Raw genomic sequence first — 20,515 nt, forward strand, 5'->3', positions numbered from 1 at the left:
ACAATGTGATATTTCTAACTACTAAAGAAAATCTTCTTCATGTATTTTAAATGGATACTGATGGTATTAAATCTATATGATATTTTGGTTGTCTTTTAAACTTTTTTTTTTAAAGATTTTATTTTTTTAAAGATTTTATTTTTTTATTTGTCAGAGAGAAAGAGAGCACAAGCAGGGGGAACGGCAGGCAGAGGGAGAAGCGGGTTTCCCCCTGAGCAAGGAGCCAGATATGGGAATCCATCCCAGGACCCCAGGATCATGACCTGAGCTGAAGGCAGATGCTTAACTGACTGAGCCACCCAGGCATCCCAGTCTTTTTAACTTTTAAATATGCTGTAAAAGTTTGATTTTAAAATGCCATAGTTAAAGTATATGAAAAGTTACATTCTTTTAACTTTTTAAACTTCTCATGGAAATTTTTAGATATTAATTTTAAAACGTTCGAGGGGACATGTGGTTTTTCAAATTATTTTAGGATGTATGTGAACAAAAATGTCTAAAGCTCAATGCCTTAAATTCTCTAAGCTTTTTGCCTGTACAAGGCAATTCATCAGTAATCTGTCAGCTTGGATGACAGTAGTTCCCCGTAGTAATTTCACAGAACCATGAGTTAACATTTTATGCTCTTCATTAGTGGGATTAAAATTTTAGTGGGATAAAATTATTCTTCACTTAAGAAAACTTCTGAATACCTTTTATTATGCCAATCAGGATCCCTATAGAATATATACTTCCTGAAGTACAAAGTAGGGAAGTTTGCTCACCTTGATACACAGGTATGGATGGTCCATAACATGTCACAAATTCTTTTGCAATTAGCTGTCCCCCAAAATGCAGTCAAGTTTAGCGGAATTGAAATAGTTTCCCTTAGGCTAGGTTTCCTAGCACCTAATTATGCCTTGGCCACCTCAGTTGTTACTCGCATTGGACCTACTTTACTTATCTTAATGATTTTATGGTTTTATTGTTTCTATGAGTGAGTGGGTTGCTTTATTTCTTTGACCTTTTACTCATCCACTGTTAAATAGTACACAAACTAGCTTGGGTAAACGTAGTTGCATTAAGCAAATCATCAACCTGACACAAAGAATCAAAATATTCAGGCTAGATGATGGTATTATTGACTAGATACAATTATAAAAACTCTAAGTTAGCAATGTATTTATTAAATAGAAACTTAAGGGGGCGCCTGGGTGGCTCAGTTGTTAAGCGTCTGCCTTCAGCTCAGGGCGTGATCCTGGCGTTCTGGGATCGAGCCCCACATCAGGCTCCTCCGCTGGGAGCCTGCTTCTTCCTCTCCCACTCCCGCTGCTTGTGTTCCCTCTCTCTCTCTCTCTCTCTCTCTCTCTCTCTCTCTCTCTCGCTGGCTGTCTCTATCTCTGTCAAATGAATAAATAAAATCTTTAAAAAAAAAAAAAACTTAGGGGCACTTGGGTGGCTCAGTCAGCTAAGCATCTAACGCTTGATTCCTGATTCCGGCTTAGGATCTCATGGGTCGTGAGATTGAGCCCAATGTTGGGTTCTGCACTTAGCAGGGAATCAGTTCCTCTCCTGCTTCCTCTCCCTCTGCCCCTCTGCGTGCGCGCTTTCTCTCTCTCAGTCTCTCTAAAAAAATAATAAATCTTTTAAAAAGAAATAGAAACTTGAATAACTGAAATTATTACATTTTCTTTTTCTGACTGATAATCCCACTAATTATTCTTGTTTTGTGACCAAAATTTAGGAATTACAACTAGGGCACATTGGAACGTTGTAGACATTATCAAAAAGGAAACAGTAGCCACCTAGACACAAATTATAGACTTCAAAAATTATTATAATAATTATTATTATAAGCCAAAATTATAGTTAGCAGCCCTGTCTTAGTAAATGCAAAAAAGAAATCACCAGTAAGTAAGTATATTATAAAACACCAAATGGTATTAAGTTCTAAAATATTTTGCAGGGTTACTTAAAATAATTAAATACAGTCAATGTTAGAGTTATAAAACATGACAGAGGCTTTCAATTTAAGAAATGAATGCATTTGTGATAAGCATTCTGTAAGGTAATATTATATATAACGAACTGATTCCCTTTATTTAAGTTGTTCTTTTGTGAGAGAAAAAGAATCCACTCAGTGGACTCTACTGAAAAATTTGATAAAGGAAGGCATTCGGTCGAGGGGCTGCATACCTGTGTCTCTCCAGGGATGAATCCACCTAGAAAGTACAGCCCTCACCTTTAGTTTACTTGAAAACTTCCGTAAGTCTTCCTGGTTCTTTAAAACCACAACAATAACAAAATGACAACAAAACACCACTTTAGCTACTCTTGTGTACTATCATTCTGGTCAAGTGTAGGTCAAAAATCTTAAATTTCCTTATAGAAGATTCCATTTTATCTTAGGCAATTCTCAGTCCAACATATAAGCTGTTTTAGGCAGCTCAGGGCATTTGCTGACCTGCTATAGGGAGTGTCTCTCACCAGGAATCACACAAGGCTTATGAGGTGGTTCCTCTTCTAAGTATTTTATTTACTCTTTTGACCCTGACAAAGAATCCATCATGAAAATTTTCGTGCCATCCTTATTCTTTTGCAAAAATAATTTTAAATGTAAATAAAAGGAGAGTTCCCTGTATTTTATTTTGGAGTCATAACTCTTTCAAGTCTTTCTCCTATAGTCTAAGCTTATAATCCGTGTCTCTACTACAGCAAAGATGTGCCTCACTTGACCCATCTATTGCTGGTAAAGTGTTTTTATAGTAAAAATTTTATACTCCAAAATTCCCTTCTCCTCTTTGTCCTAGGTAGTTCAGTGGAAGCTTATTTCAAAATATTCCGCCACCCCCAATAAACTGGACCAGGACATAATGACAGCTATTAAGGCCAAAGAATGAACAAAACTTATTTGATGTTTTGTAGTTTTCTTTTTCCTGGTTTAAATTCTTATTAGTGATTGAGAAGTTTAAGGTGTTGTTTTTTTGTTTTGGTTTGGTTTGGTTTGGTTTGGTTTTAGGTAGCTTTCTGCCCTGTCAAGAAGGGAATTAAGAAAGCCTTTCTCTGTAGTTGTTGAAGCTGAGCCTTTCACTCAGCACAATGCCTTTGCAGGCAAGAAGCATTGGGTGTGGTTGGAGGAATGGATAAATGCTCAATTATTTCAAGCTCTAAGCACTATTGTTTTTAGCTTTCCTTTCTGAGGGACTCTGTGTACAATTCTTAAAATCACAAATTCTCCTTGGCTTTAAAACCAGAGACAGCTATCTGTTGAGGCATATATCATGCACCAGAGAAAATAAGCCTCTGATTCATTTTGTGAATGGAGAGAGACAGGAACATGGATTGTGGCATTTACTATTAAGTATCTTACAATCAAAGAAGATAACTATATAGACGTTTTTCCTTATTTTTTTCACCTCCTGTTTAAATCTTAACAGTTGACATTTTGATCTTTTTTTCTTATTTTCTGTTTCCTATTTTTACGTTTTGTGTTCTTAAGAAACAGAAACTCATAATTGAAAAAAAAAAAGGACTGATAATGCGTGTTAAAAGGTAAATTCAGGTGTATTAAACATGTAAGGGTTTAGTTGAGCAAAAACTGATTTCAATTGGGCAGGGCCAAATCGGAAGTGTTTAAGAGTACTCTACCAGCAGGAGCCAAAGAAGAATTTTATAAAGAAAAGGCAGAAACAAAACAAGGAAACTAATTTAATTGGCTGTAGTTTGAGCATTTGCCTTATTTAGAAAAGCTGAGCTGGCTGTTTGTGATTGGTTGTCCTCAGTTTTTTATTTCTTAACCTTGAGGCATTTGCTATCTTGAGTTTTGGTTTGACCATCTCAGTCTAATGGCCTCCTTGTTTAATTACTTTAACACAGGCAAAGGTTTTAATTTTTAAGGTTCAGATACACTTTCCTCAATTGGATTTAGCAGTTCCTCCTCTAGCAAGAAGGTATAAGCCTGTCACTGATGAGTTACAGCAGGCTGGGAATTATGAAGCCCCCTATCCACAACCCCACTTCAGACCCTACCCTAGATCAGGGTAACTGACGAGCAGGAGCTCCACGGAGACAGGAATCAGAGGAAAGTTTTTCGATAGACGGATGAGAACTGCTGGGTGGCTGGCACGTGATAGAGTGACGGCAGCTTCATGTGGGGACGATGAGAAGTACTCAGCTCTGTCTGCAGCTGGCCATGAGACTGAGTTCAGATCAGGACTGGTCATCATGAGAGGACTTGTAAACCAAAATGGGAAGTATCCAATCGTACAACAAAACAGCTTAAGGCCTAAATTCTCTACAAACAGTTGCATGGATTTGTTCATTATGTGAGTAAGATATAAAATTGGTAATTCATGAAAGCACTTGAAAAGCCAAATTCAAAGGTAGTTGTCATCCTCAGTCTTGAATGAACCATCTGTGGCTGCCGTTTGGTTGTTCCAAGTGTTTCAAGTAGCTTAACTCTGATTTTGTTGAGAATAGAGTTGAGCATCTAGCTATTAGGAAGATAAATATAAATATTCCAATGACACTTTTATGAGTACTATGAATTTATGTCAGTTAAACAATGGTATGTAAATTTGAAAGCTCTGTAGGGATAAACAATTTTTTCAAATTATGAGAAATTCCATATTACAAACACCATTTGGGATTATTAATTCTCAGTAGCATATAGGAAAATCATGTTAATATTTATTCTAACAATTCTAACAATAAATCAGTGACCCTCTTGACTCTTGCTCCTTCTTTATTACTCTTGCCACCATGGTCAAACAACTTAGATTTCCTTAAAAATTTTTAGTAATAGTAGTTACTAAGTATGGCTCAAAATATGGTGGTCAAAAAAACTAAGCAATCTGGAAGAGATGGAGGCCTTCCTGGAAACCTATAAACTACCAAGACTGAAACAGGAAGAAATAGATTTCTTAAACAGGCCAATTAACTATGAAGAAATTGAGTCAGTGATAAACAACCTTCCAAATAATAAAACTCCAGGCCCAGACGGTTTTCCTGGGGAATTCTACCAAACATTCAAAGAAGAAATAATACCTATTCTCCTAAAGCTATTTCAAAAAATAGAAACAGAAGGAAAGCTACCAAACTCATTCTATGAGGCTAATATTACCTTGATCCCCAAACCAGGCAAAGACCCCCTCAAAAAGGAGAATTACAGACCGATTTCTCTAATGAATATGGATGCCAAAATCCTCAACAAGATCCTTGCTAATAGAATCCAACAGTACATTAAAAGGATTATCCATCATGACCAAGTGGGATTCATACCTGGGATGCAAGCATGGTTCAACACTCGCAAATCAATCAATGTGATACATCATATCAACAAGAAAAGACTCAAGAACCATATGATCCTCTCAATTGATGCAGAAAAAGCATTTGACAAAATACAGCATCCTTTCCTGATTAAAACCCTTCAGAGTGTAGGAATAGAGGGTACATTTCTCAATCTCATAAAAGCCATCTATGAAAAGCCTACTGCAAGCATTATTCTCAATGGGGAAAAGCTGGAAGCCTTTCCCTTAAGATCAGGAACACGACAAGGATGCCCACTCTCGCCACTATTATTCAACATAGTACTAGAAGTCCTTGCAACAGCAATCAGAAGACAAAAAGGGATCAAAGGTATCCAAATCGGCAAAGAAGAAGTCAAACTGTCTCTCTTTGCAGATGACATGATACTCTATATGGAAAACCCAAAGGAATCCACTCCCAAACTATTAGAAGTTATAGAACAATTCAGTAAGGTGGCAGGATACAAAATCAATGCCCAGAAATCAGTTGCATTTCTATACACGAATAACGAGACTGAAGAAAGAGAAATTAGGGAATCCATCCCATTTACAATAACACCAAAAACCATGCGTTACCTTGGAATTAACTTAACCAGAGACGTAAAGGACCTATATGCTAGAAACTATAGATCACTTTTGAAAGATATTGAGGAAGACATAAAAAGATGGAAAAATATTCCATGCTCATGGATTGGAAGAATTAACATAGTTAAAATGTCCATACTACCCAGAGCAATCTACACTTTCAATGCTATCCCGATCAAAATACCGAGGACATTTTTCAAAGAACTGGAACAAATAGTCCTTAAATTTGTATGGAACCAGAAAAGGCCCCGAATCTCCAAGGAACTGTTGAAAAGGAAAAACAAAGCTGGGGGCATCACAATGCCGGATTTCGAGCTGTACTACAAAGCTGTGATCACAAAGACAGCATGGTACTGGCACAAAAACAGACACATCGACCAATGGAACAGAATAGAGAACCCAGAAATGGACCCTCGGCTCTTTGGGCAACTAATCTTTGATAAAGCAGGAAAAAACATCCGGTGGAAAAAAGACAGTCTCTTCAATAAATGGTGCTGGGAAAATTGGACAGCTACATGCAAAAGAATGAAACTTGACCACTCTCTCACACCATACACAAAAATAAACTCCAAATGGATGAAAGACCTCAATGTGAGACAGGAATCCATCAAAATTCTAGAGGAGAACATAGGCAACAACTTCTATGACATCGGCCAGAGCAACCTTTTTCACGACACATCTCCAAAGGCAAGAGAAATAAAAGATAAAATGAACTTATGGGACTTTATCAGGATAAAGAGCTTCTGCACAGCCAAGGAAACAGTCAAAAAAACTAAGAGACAGCCCACGGAATGGGAGAATATATTTGCAAAGGACACCACAGATAAAGGACTGGTATCCAAGATCTACAAAGAACTTCTCAAACTCAATACACGAGAAACAAATAAACAAATCATAAAATGGGCAGAAGATATGAACAGACACTTTTCCAATGAAGACATACAAATGGCTAACAGACACATGAAAAAATGTTCAAAATCATTAGCCATCAGGGAAATTCAAATCAAAACCACACTGAGATACCACCTTACGCCAGTTAGAATGGCAAAGATAGACAAGGCAAGAAACAACAATTGTTGGAGAGGATGTGGAGAAAGGGGATCCCTCCTACATTGTTGGTGGGAATGCAAGTTGGTACAGCCACTCTGGAAAACAGTGTGGAGGTCCCTTAAAAAGTTAAAAATTGAACTACCCTATGACCCAGCCATTGCACTACTGGGTGTTTACCCCAAAGATACAGACGTAGTAAAGAGAAGGGCCATATGCACCCCAATGTTCATAGCTGCATTGTCCACAATAGCCAAATCATGGAAGGAGCCGAGATGCCCTTCAACAGATGACTGGATTAAGAAGCTGTGGTCCATATATACAATGGAATATTACTCAGCTATCAGAAAGAACGAATTCTCAACATTTGCTGCAACATGGACGGCACTGGAGGAGATAATGCTAAGTGAAATAAGTCAAGCAGAGAAAGACAATTATCATATGATTTCTCTCATCTATGGAACATAAGAACTAGGATGATTGGTAGGGGAAGAAAGGGATAAAGAAAGGGGGGGTAATCAGAAGGGGGAATGAAACATGAGAGACTATGGACTATGAGAAACAAACTGAGGACTTCAGAGGGGAGGGGGGTGGGGGAATGGGATAGACTGGTGATGGGTGGTAAGGGGGGCACTATTGCATGGTGCACTGGGTGTTATAGGCAACTAATGAAGCATCGAACTTTGCATCAGAATCCGGGGATGTACTGTATGGTGACTAACATAATATAATACAAAATCATTAAAAAAAAATATGGTGGTCAATTTTTCGTTTAAAGACTATGAATGTAATCTGGTTGTATTATATGTGCATAATTCAACCTTTTCTCATGAAAAATGATCTTTGATTAATAGTTATGGTATTGTGATTTATAATAAAAATATATGCTTGATCTACATTCCTCATTCCTGGCACCAACCTCCTAAAACCTCCAGAATTTCTTCAAGGATTAGAGCAATGGGAACATCTTTTGTTTTGGTCTTTCCTCTTCATATAGCTCAATGATAAAGGTGAAAGTGTCTTTTGTTATTCATAACAAGACCCTTTCAACTACACCTGAGTTTATGTTAATGAGATGATTTTTGGAAATTCTCTAAGGATGAGATCTGGTTGTCTGGGAAACCAATCCCCTGATTATAGGATTGGAACTTTCAGTCCCACCCTCTAACCTCTGGGTAGGAGGAAGGGACTGGAATTTGAATTAATCATCAATGAATTAATCATCAAGATTTAATCAGTCTTGCCTACATAATGAAGCCTCCGTAAGAATGCAAAAGCATGGGATTCAGAGAGCTTCTGGGTTGTTGACAAAGAGGTGCTGAGAGGGTAGCATGCCTGGAGAGGCCATGAGAGTTCTATGTCCTGAGCTGAGAATAGAAGTCAAAGTGGTAGAGATAGATTTTATTTAAAAAAATAATAATAAAAGAAAAGAAAAAAAGAAAGAAAAAGTTTGCAATAGAGGAAGAGAGATTCCTCAGAATAGAACTGGGCTGTATTCCAAATACATCCAGAGCAAGTGGAGAATTATAACCAAGAAATTAGTTGAGGGGAGGAGCATTGGTGAATGGAAATTACTAAAGGCAGACATTAATTCTAGAGGATTCTGGCTGAACTGAACTAACAGGTTTCTTGCTGAAGGCAGGCCAGTGTGCGTGTGTGTTGTGTGTGTGTGTGTGTGTGTGTGTGTGTGTGTGTAGGGGGATTCAGAATAGTGGGGTTTCGGTATTTGATCAGATATCAAGGTTGGGGAATTTTCACTAAACTGATTTAGCAGGATTCTTGCTGAAATTGGATTCTACAAGGAAGCACAGTCCAAGGGATGGGCCTTGTGGGAGAGTAGATTCTGGGGAGCCTAAAATTTGGTCAACCAAGGAATCTTTTTCATGCCCTTCTCCCATACTGTGTACCCATACTGTGTACCCTACACATCTCTTCCACTGGGATGTTTATTTATTTGCATCCTTTGAAATATCCTTTATGTTAAAAAACAAAAATTTAACTGAGTAAATTTGATGACCTAATTGACTTTATTCAATGATTCATAAATCATGCATCCTCCCATGTAGCAAGTGAAAAGTTGCTCCTAGGAACTGTACAAAATGGGGGCAGAAACAGGGCGGGACAAGAAAGTTTTTATTAAAGAAAAGAAAGGATGGGTTCAGGCAAGGTCACCTTCCTTTGGGGGAAGTGCAGATGACCTCACTGGTGCTGATCAGGAAATTCCACACTGACTGGTTAAAGGTCACATTCATTCAATGAAGTCTTGGTTTGCTGTCTTGGGAGCAAGTGATGCCATCGGGGGCCTGTTCTTTATTTTTCTTTTCTTTTCTTTTTTTTTTTTTACATCTGTAGTAAATCATTAATAGTAACTTACATGTTCCACAGAGTTCTGTGAGACATTCTAGGAAATAAATGAATCGGAGGAAGTGGTCATGTTCATAGCCAGTTGATAGGTGAGAAGCTCAGATGACAATCTGGACTTGTGTTTGGCATCTGAAGGGAGGTAAGGAGCAGTCTTGTGGAACGCAACTCATAAAGTGTGGTATCTGATGCTAACTTGAGGTAGCATAGTGTAGATAGTGTCAGAATTGAGTTAAATTGGAGGGTACAGAGCTGGTGTTGGGAGAATCAGAGAATTGCTTGGTATGGGGAAATATTCCCACACATTCGGTGACTAGAAGTGTCAGAGGTGAAGTATTCTGTGAGTATAGTATTGAGACTAGAGGAGAAAGGAGTGTTTTTTCCCCTCTAGGTAATTAATTTCAGGATCTATATAGTCAGAACTTTTTAGCAATGACAGAAACCCAGCTTAAACTAGCTTACTTAAAATAGAAATATACTGGATCCGGACGCCTGCGTGGCGCAGTCGTTAAGCATCTGCCTTCGGCTCAGGGTGTGATCCCGGCGTCCTGGGATCGAGCCCCACATCGGGCTCCTCCACTAAGGGCCTGCTTCTTGCTTTCCCACTCCCCCTGCTTGTGTTCCCTCTCTCGCTGGCTGTCTCCCTCTCTGTCAAATAAATAAATAAATAAAATCTTAAAAAAAAAAGAAAAAAGAAAAGAAATATACTGGATCAAATAATCCATAATGACAAGGGTATTTCTGTTCCCAGAAATGATTTCTGTTCCCAGGCATGACTTAATCTAGGTTCAAACAATATCGTCAAGTTCTCTTGGGTCTGCTTTTCTTTGTATATTGACAATCTCCATGGTACACAGCTAATGGTTACTGAGGGCCCCAGAGTTATACCTTTCCACATTGGGAGTCCATATGAAAGACAAACTTGCCCTCCTAATCTTTGCTTGGGGTGGTTGTACTCCAGCTCCAAACATCACCGAGGAAATTGCCCAAGTATTGTTACATACCAACCTCTGTTGGCAAAAAAAAAAAAAAAAAAAAAAAAATAGAACAACTAGTGAAGAAGAGGAAAGGAATAAAAACTTGTTAGCCAAAAAATTTAATATAAGTGGGGGGGGGCGCCTGGGTGGCACAGCGGTTAAGCGTCTGCCTTCGGCTCAGGGTGTGATCCCGGCATTATGGGATCGAGCCCCACATCAGGCTCCTCTGCTATGAGCCTGCTTCTTCTTCTCCCCACTCCCCCTGCTTGTGTTCCCTCTCTCGCTGGCTATCTCTATCTCTGTCGAATAAATAAATAAAATCTTTTTAAAAAAATTTAATATACGTGGGATCAGGAAGCAAATTATAATCATTGTAAAACCCACTGAAATGGCTATAAATTTAGGAATGTATATAACAGAACTGTAATATTGCAAGAGAACAATTGGGCAAGGTAAGAGGCTAAAAGCCAGTTGTAGGATCTCCTCTGCAGTGCAGAACAAGTCAAAACAAAATCAACTGGACCAAGCACATTATTAGTGAGGCTGAAGACTAACTCTATGGTCTGGACTCAGGAGTTGACAGAGTCTCCACGGGCCTGATGCTTTCCAAGAAATTTAAAAAGTCCTTTTCCTCAAATTTTTAAATATTCCCAACTTAATCTAGAAGTCCAAAGAATTTATGAGATGTCTGGAATTCCATGGATCCTCTAGGGAGCTCTAGTAGATTAGTGTCAAGAAGACCCATGGAATTCCATGGATACTGGCCAAACTAGAAATGTAGTAGACCAGATATTCCCCATGTGTGTTAACTTTGTACTAGGGTAGTGGTCTCCAAAGTCTGGGCTCTAACGAGCAGCATCAGCAACACCTGGGGACTAGTTAGAAATGCAGATTCTCAGGGCCTTACCCAGGATTATCGAAGCAAATAATTTATTCATTTTAGAGAGAGAGATCACAAGCAGGGGAGGGGCAAAGGAAGAGGGAGAAAATCCTTAAGCAGACTCCCTGCTGAGCAGGGATCCTGACTCAGGGCTCTATCCCAGGACCCTGAGATCCTGACCTGAACTAAAATCAAGAGTTGAACTCTTAACCAATTGAGCCACCCAGGTGCCCCCTCTTCCAGCTGAGTCTAATGCAACTGAAGTTTGAGAACCACTGATCCAGACCAGACTGGATGTGAACTTTTTTAGCTGGAATTTTTTTTTTTTAAAGATTTTTTTAATACCAGAGAGAGAGCAAGTCCACGGGCAGGGGTGGAGTTGGGGGGAGGAGAGGTACGAGCAGATTCCACACTGAGGGCAGAACCTAATGCAGGGCTGGATCCCAGGACCCCGAGATCATGACCTGAGCAGAAACCAAGAGTTGTATGCTGAACTGACTGAGCCACCCAGGCACCTCCTTTCTTTATTACTAGCCACACTCTTAAAACACTTTGTTATGGTTCACATTATTGATCTGTCAGAAGAAAATGGAGTCGTTATTCCAAATAACTCCCAACCAAGTTCATGAAGAATTATCATGGCTTCATCATAGATTATACTGTTAGCCGGTCATTTATTCCATAAATAAATGTACTGTATAATTATATGGAAACAAAATGTTTTGGTGGGTTTTTTCTTTTTCATTTTGTATAAATAGGCTGTTGTTATTATCCAAATTAATAGCTGTATTACATTCTGATTTATATAATGCAATGTAAAATTGCCATAATTACATTCCATGAAAAACCCAGCTTGTATGGTAATGCTAAAATGATCAATATAACGTAATGTCCGGCATAACACAAACATAGGAATGCACCCAAAAGTTAGATCTTGGAAAGTATTAATCATAGTTTTAGGTAATAGAATGCACATTAAACAGTACAATTGTGATTATATAGTATTAGCAATAAATAACTTGAAAGTCAATTACACCTTTGCTCTGATAGGAAAGTGAAGGGAAAACTGAGACATTTAAGATGCAGGTGAGCAAATACTGAGAAGCTACAGTTGGTGGTCATTAACAGGTGACACAGACAGAGCGCTTACATGCGCCAGACACTGTGTTAGGGGCTTGAACGAATACGAACTCAGTGGAGCCTGAAAACTTTCCTACAAAGTATGTTGCTCGTATTCACTCACTCCACTTCAGAGAAGAGGAAACAAGGCTTGGAAAAGTTCAGTCTGCTTTGCCTTCGGTAACAACTGATAAAGGAGGAGACACAGCTCAAAGCCAATCTTTCGCTCCTTTAAAGTAGGTGCTCCTAACTACCAAAATATGAGAGTAGGATGACACAATAAAACCAGAAAGGTAATCTTTATGACCTTGGATTAGGTAATGATTTCTTAAATATGACACCAAAAGTACAAGCAACCAAAAAAAATAAAAATAAAATAAATTGGACTTCATAAAAATTAAAAACTTTTGGGCTTCAAAGAACATCAAGAAAGTGAAAAAACAACCCAATATTAAAAATGGTATCTGATAAGGGTGCTGGGTGGCTCAGTCAGTTAGGCATCTGACTCTTGATTTCAGCTCAGGTCATGAGTTCAAGCCCCACATTGGGCTCTGCACTGGGCATGGAGCCTACCTAGAAAAAAAAAATTATCTGATAAGGGGCTTGTATCTAGAATATATAAAGAACTCTTATAATTTATTATAAGCTGAATGTTTGTGACCCTGCAAAATTCCTGTGTTGAAGGCCTAATGCCTGGTGTGGCTATATTTGGAGATGGGACATTTAAGAATGTAAGTAAGGTTAAATGAGATCATAAAGGCGGGACCCTGAACCAATAGGATTAGCATCCTCATAAGAGACAGCAGAAAACTCCCTCACTCTCTTTTCTTTTTCTTTTTTTTTCTTTTTCCTCAGAGGAAAGGCCATGTGAATAGAAAGTATTCATTTGCAAGGCTGGAAGGGAGCTCTTACCAGAACCCAGAACCCAAAACCTGCCAGAACTTGATCTTGTATTTTTCAGGCTCCAGAACTATGAGAAAATACATTTATGTTGTTTAAGCCACACAGTCCATGGTATTTAGTTATGACAGCTCAAGCAGACTAATACACAATTCAATAAAAAAAAATCCAATTAAAAATGAGCAAAGGATCTGAATAAACATTTCTCCAGGGAAGATATACAAATGGCCAATAAACATGAAATCTGTTCAATACCACTATGATGAGAGATATGAGACCCATAATGAGATACCATTTCACATGTACTAGAATGGCTTAAAAAAAAAAAGGTTGGCAAAGATATAGAGAAATTGGGACCTTCATAATACTACACTGTTGTGTTATACACTGTTGGTGGGAATTTAAGAGAGGGAAGTGACTTTGGAAAATAGTCTGACAGTTGCTCAAATGATTAAACACAGAGTTACCATATAACATAGCAATCCCACTCTTAAGTATATACCCAAGACAAAACATATGTCCACAGAAAAATTTGTACACAAATGTTTTTCACAACATTATTCACAATAGCCAAAAGGTAGAAACACCCAAACATCTATCAACTGATAAATGGATCAAGAAAATGTGGTCTATGGGGCGCCTGGGTGGCTCAGTCGTTAAGCGTCTGCCCTTGGCTCAGGGCATGATCCCGGCGTTCTGGGATCGAGCCACACATCAGGCTCCTCCACTGTGAGCCTGCTTCTTCCTCTCCCACTCCAACTGCTTGTGTTCCCTCTCTCTCTGGCTGTCTCTCCGTCAAATAAATAAATAAATAAATAAATAAATAAATAAATAAATAAAAGATTTAAAAAAAAAAAGAAAATGTGGTCTATTCACACAGTGGAATATTATTCAGGTATATGTGTTCAGAAAAAGGAATCATGTTTTGATTTATGCTACAACATGGATGAACCTTGAAAACATAGTGCTAAGTGAAAGCATCCACTTGCAAAAGGCCACATGATTCCTTTTATATAAAATGTCCAGAACAGGGAAGTCTATAGAGACAGAAATCAGACTGATGGTTTCTTAGGGCTGGAGGAGTGGAGGGTAGGGTTTGTCTGGCGATGGCGAAAGGGTATGGAATTTCCTTTTGGAGTGAGAAGATGTTCTATGATTCTGGTGATAGTTTACAATTCTGTGAATATACTTTTTAAGAATTGAATTATACATTTTAATGAATGTCTTGAATGGTTATATCTCAATAAACCTGTTACTGAAAAAAAGAGTGAGAGTAGAGAATGATGAGTGTCCTTGGGAGAGTGAAGGTTTAAGATAGCTGTTGAGGTGAGTGTAGTAAGAATTGGCTAAAGATAAACTTTTTCTGTCCATTGGTGAGAAACCAATTAAAACAAGATTGTGTGCCTGTGCAGGAATATCAAGCATACAAAGTCAGAATTCTTCAGCCCCGGGACTGGAGGACAGGGAGAGGGAACAGACTGGAAGGTTTTGCACAAAGGGGCCTAAAGTCAGGGCACAGACCTTCGTTGGCATATGTCCTTCCTGGGGTTCTTTCTTTCTGACCATGGTCTCTTTTCTCTTGCCATCCTTCAAACATCTGTGTCCTTTGTGACACACAGGGTCTGCCCTCTAGTCTTTTTACTTTGCATGCTCTCGCTATGTATATTTTGCTGGGTCCAAAGTATATGTCACCAGCTCAGACCTTCCCTGAGCATAGCACCCATTATTCACCTGCCCACTAGACATTTCCACCTGATTGTCCCATACATGTCCCAAACTCAAATGCCGCACATTGCTCCTTCTCCATCCAGCTTATTAGCCTCTACTCCTTATCTTGAAAATTGGGAAAGACTCTGAGAGCTCAATTTTGCACACAGTGGAGTAGCGGTTTCACAGGGCCCAACAAAATGGGGAGGTTTATAGACACAAAGAGAACAGGGAAACGAAAGAGATTCAGTAAATTACCCCTTTGATCAAGTCACACCTTTGGTGGACAACTCTCAATTATTCTTTAATGTGCAGAGATGAAAACCCAAATTCTATATGCTGTTACTCATAATTCAACTTTCTCTGTAAATTTAATTCAAAAGATCATGTATTCAATCTATGAGAAATTGTGATACAGATACAGACCTTGACTTCAACTAACTTATGGTCTAGCAAGGAAGCTCCTGAGTAAAGAAGAAATTTCCATACAGTGTGAAAAATGTCAATAAGGAACAAGCACAAGACGCTATGCCAGCTCATGGGACATCTTACCCAGGAATTGGGGGTAGGGGGTAGAGGGTGTTCAAAATGGCTTTTCTGAGCCTGGAAGAGTTTCTGAAACCAACAGCAAGAGTAGAAGCGTAGTGGGGGGAAGACTATCCCAGCCATGAGTTTGGCCTGCCCGTGGGCCCCTTCAGTAAGACTGGCCACAGAGAGATGAGGCTTGGAGAGAAAACCTGGTGAAAGTAGACAGAGAAGTTCCACTAAATAACATAGGAGTCAAACTCCATGAGAACTGACAGACATAAAAGGGGATTTAGCGTTTTTCCAATAAGCTTGACTGTGAAGGGGAGAGAAAGATAAGGCAAGAGGCAAAAGAGGGTGTGTGTTCAAGGGAGTGTTTGAGGTCATTATGTGTGTGTGTTTCTAAGATAAGAGAGATGTGAGCAAGTTCAAATGCTGAAGGAAAGAAGCCAGAGTCCGGAGAGGGTGGGGGAAGGAGCTCTGGGGCAAGATACGTACTGTGAGAGAGGCTGAGATGGTGAAGCCTTCAGACTCGTTCTGTGGGAATCGAAGGAAGGGCAAAGATGGATACGCGAATAGGATGGCAGGAATTTGGTGGATTTCATTCGCAAAGTCAGCAAGGGGGGCAAATCAGGTCAGTGGTTTGTGGAGCGCGAAGAATGTTTGAAGTAGCTGTGATGACTGTAGAAGGACTGAGTAGGAATGATTGAGTGAATAGCAAACAAACTGGAGTTTTCCATGAAGTTGAGGACCAGCTCACCTAGGAGTAAATAAGTAAGAAAACTGCAACGATAAGAGATTGGCATTTGAGAGGGAAATGTGCTGTTTTGTGCCTTCGGGAACAGATCAAACCCAGGTGATGCTAATCTTGACCGAGCAGTGGGACGGAGCGGCTAATTGGGAAAACCAGGTGAAGGTAATTGGGATCAAGGAAGTCAATGAACCGAAAAGCCAGTGAGTCGAATGGAGCGTCCAAGTGTACGCTAAATTCCCCCGGTTGGTGGCAAGTCTTAGGAAGAAGACTGGGAAAGAAAGGCTAACGTCCTCAGGAAAGACGAGGAGGAAGAGGAGTTACAAAGGTAATGGTCTGACGAAGAGAATTCTACAACTGGATCACATGACTCGTAAAGATGCAGAATTTCTACAAAAGAATGGAAAAATGGTTCAGGAGCTATCTCCCTGCTTCAGTCTATTCTTCACACAGCAGTTGGGTTGAATTTTTTCTGATGTACTTCTGATCATGTTGGTCTTCTACTCATGGCTTCCCACCTCCCTCTGAGTAATTCTAGTATCTCCACCTTGGCCCTCACTAGCTGGCCTGTGTCTCCTTCCTCTCCTCGTACCACTTTTCTGTTTGCCCACCCTGCTCCAGCCCCACCGGCTTCTTCGCTGTCTCCAAACAAGACAAAGCTTCTCCCCACCTCAGAGCCTTTGCACTTGCTCATGGTTATGCCTGGAAAGTTCTGACCCAAGTGCCTGCTCATCCCGTCTGCTTGATTGTCACTTGCTCAGCAAGGCCTTCCAGGCCTCGTCCCATGCCCACTCCTACAGGAAGCCCTATTCTATGTCTCTACTTCAGTTTCCTATAGAGCACTCATCACCAGCTGATTTGACATACATTTACTTTTTTTTTCCCCTAGCAACACTCCCCCAAGAATAGAAGCTACTTGAAGGCAGGATTTGGGGTCATTCTGTTCACTGCTATATACTGTAGAAGGTATAAATTAATAGTTCTTTGAATGAGGGCCGTGACATGGGGTTGTGAGAAGGATGTATGTGAGAGAATTGCAGGAAAACGTGTAGAGGGAAGCATGTGAGCACGTCGGGGTGGGGAGGGTAGTTGCCGTGCAATGACTTTCCAGTGGGAACTCTGGGAAGTGTCGTTGGGCCAGTGGGCACAGGTCATTGAGAGGAAGCCTAGAGCAGTCTGGGGACACAAAGACAGCAAAGGCAGATGACTAGAGGAACTTGCCTTCTGGGAAGTCTCTATAGACAATCATAGGGATGGGAGGTGTGGTGACATTTGCTGGCTTTAGAGTTCCCAAAAGACTCAGAACCATCCCTTGGATTGTACATCTTGGATGTATTTGTACTTCTGAAGAAATCCGTGTGACAGACAACAGCAGTCTCTGGGGTGTGCGAGGAAGATTTGTTGGAAGGAGTTGCCTGTCCTGTGGACGGATGTGTTCCCAAGGGCTCCTGGGCAGGTGAATTGGTTAGTGCTACGGCGCTCTACCAAGAGTTCTCCACAGCAGCAGCCCTCGGGGGGGGGTAAGGGTTGGCAGTGAAATCCTGTCGGTGCTGTCAGGCTTTGTGTTTCCTGTCCTCACCTCAAATGTGCACTTCCAGCATTTTCTTGCCTCTACACCTGTGCTCACACTGCCCTCTCTGTCTGGGATGTCCCTCTCCTCCCCTAGAACTATTCACATTTTTGGCATCCTTTAACACCTAACTCAAACCTTATCTCCAGGACAGTTTTCCTTTATAACCCAAGCCTGGAGAATTGCTCCTTGCCTTGAACTCAGAGCGCGTATATTGACTGTAGAATTCATTTAACGTTTAATCACCTACTGCCCTGTGACATCTCTTCAATGATTGCATTGAATTCTTATTTATACCTTCTGGGTTGTACTTTTTGTTTTTTTTTTTACCAATTTGTGTGTGTGTGTGTGTGTGTGTGTGTGTGTGTGTGTGATAGTGCCTTTCTGTCTCTCTAGCTTCCCTGTGGGCTTCTTGAAGGCAGGGCAGGTTTTGTTGTCTTGGCAGCCCCCACCTACATTATCTGACATAGACCCTGACACATAGAAGATATTCAGGTCATATAAATTGATGCATTTTAATTTATTAGTCATTAATATTCCATGAGGACACCCAAATGATAGCTCTGTTTACCTTCAAATGATTGTTTAATGTGACACATAAACATGTTATGTACTCGTCCTTTTCCATTCACAGGTGATTCCCGACTAATGCTGTTAGGATCTCTGTTGAACAATTTGGTCTTATTTTTTCACCAGAGGCCAGAGAGCTTGATGGATGAGAGTTTCTAAAATCAGATGTCCTGGTTTGATTATGAGCTCTGCCACTTGCTAGGAGGGTGAGCCTGAGTGAGGTATTTAACTTGTTTCTTCATCTGCAAAATGGGGATTATAATAATATGCTTCTCATTGATTTATTGTGACTGAATTATGACTAAGTGAATTATACCATGTGACATTCTTAGGTTGACATTGGTGCATGATAAAGCCCCTAATACTTACTAGCTGTTTTTTGTGGGTGACTAGAAATTTCCAGATTTAAAGTATGAGGTTCTCATACCTCTTCCCACCCTGCTTTTACCACTAAGGAAGGACAGTGGGATGAAGCTGGAAGGCTCTGGTGTCTACCTCAGGAGACCAGGCTGTGGTCTAAACTCTGCCACTTAGTTTGTGTGATATTTTAAGCAAGACACTCAACCTCTTTGGACTGTCATGAAGATCAAGGAGTAAACCTCTGTGAAAGTCCTTTTTAAATAGCAGCTTGCTTTACCCAAAGCAAGGAACTGTGGTTGAGAACAGGAAACAAACTTAATTGGTTCTGTTTTGAAAATCTTACCCTTAGAAAACGTGGTTCAGGAAAAGAGTAACTCTTTGTCTCACTTTGATTGGATTATCCTGATTATCTTATGTGGTCTTCATTTTTTTTTTTTTTTTAACTACTAGTGCTGTGGGAAGTTTTTTTGTGCCGGTGATATCCCTCCTTTTCTCATTTGCAAATCTGGTTGGAATACTAAACAAACAACTGTAGTCATACGTATCTTTGTGGTTTAAAATCTGTTGCTGCACTTTGACAAAGGTGCTCTGTAGGGAATGGTAATGCGATTAGGACAAGTAACTGGCTGGGGGAGTAAGAACACCCAAACCAGGCAGCCCTCCCTCCAGGCTTCCTGAGAGATGTGTGTCAGAGGCAGGTTAAGAGCAAGGTCCCTGGCTCCTGTTGCCTGGATTTGAATCTCAGTTCTACTACTTATCTTCTGGATGACCTTGCAAATTGCTTAACCTCTGAATGCCTCTGATTCCACATCCATAAAATGGAAACAACTATTAGTCCATACCCTATAAGGGTTACTGTAGGTAAATATATGTAAAGTGCTTATATATAATATAAGTGAGTGCTAACTAAGTAGCAATTATTTTTTTAAGATTTTATCTATTTGAGAGAGAGAGAGCATGGGTGGAGAGGAGCAGAGAGGGAGGGCGAAAGAACCTAAAGCAGACTCTGCACTGAGAGTGGAGCCTGGAGCCCCAAGCTGGGCTCAATCCCACGGACCCAGAGACTGTGACTGGGAGACCGTGACCTGAGCCGAAACCAAGAGTCAGGCGCTTAACACCCGGAGCCACCCAGATGCCCCAGTATTTACTATCAATATATGCACTCTGTCAGTGCCAGCAAGGGCATGTCCTTTAGTACTAGATAAGCCTTCCCAAATACCAGTGCACCCTTGGGACAGGTGGAGGACTCTGGAACAGATGGAGGACTCATTTTGTCTAGGCCAGATGTTTATAAGTAATACAGGCCTAACTGGTTACTCCTCTTTCCCCTTTTCTCTAATGCCACAGCCAAGCCTGGGAAAGGTAGACCCAGAACACGCCAATTAGATAAAGATACATACAAGAAGTACCAGTGCTGCTTGGGTCTGCCACTTGGATCTTCCCAGGGCTAGTGGAGTCATTCCCAAAGAATTTGTTCCCTGGCTTATTGTGCCCGGCTGGTAGAGGAGAGGTGGGGGGTGGATGATAGAAGGGAGAAAATGAGAAGGGAGAGGAGGAGAAGTGGTTTAAAGACTCTCTGGAGAGGGAGCCAACCCCTGGTCCCATCTTTTCTGTTCCACCTCTTAGAAAGAAACGTCGTAGACGGAGAGAAATGACTGGACCTTCTGTCAAGTATAATTTGCCATTTCAAGTTTGAACTATTTTGATCTCATAAGTTACAGGAAAGGAAGAGAATCCAAAGAATAGAAGGTCAATGAGAATCAGGTAGACAGGGCCTTCTCCCTAGGAATTGAGGGAAGTGGACCCCTTTGCTTCTGCTCACCTCTTGGACCTCATAAAAGGAAATGCATTTGAGAGCCCAAAGGAGAGGACCTCAGC

At 40.3% G+C, this 20,515-nt stretch overlaps 1 long non-coding RNA gene across 3 annotated transcripts in view; it reads left to right on the forward strand.

Annotated features, from left to right (window-relative positions):
* LOC117803961 overlaps window positions 1-20,515 on the forward strand; it is a 48,745-nt gene that overhangs the window by 21,885 nt on the left and 6,345 nt on the right. The window lies entirely within an intron of this gene.

Source organism: Ailuropoda melanoleuca, chromosome 1 (genome assembly GCF_002007445.2).
Source record: "Ailuropoda melanoleuca isolate Jingjing chromosome 1, ASM200744v2, whole genome shotgun sequence".
Taxonomy (NCBI): Eukaryota; Metazoa; Chordata; class Mammalia; order Carnivora; family Ursidae; genus Ailuropoda; species Ailuropoda melanoleuca.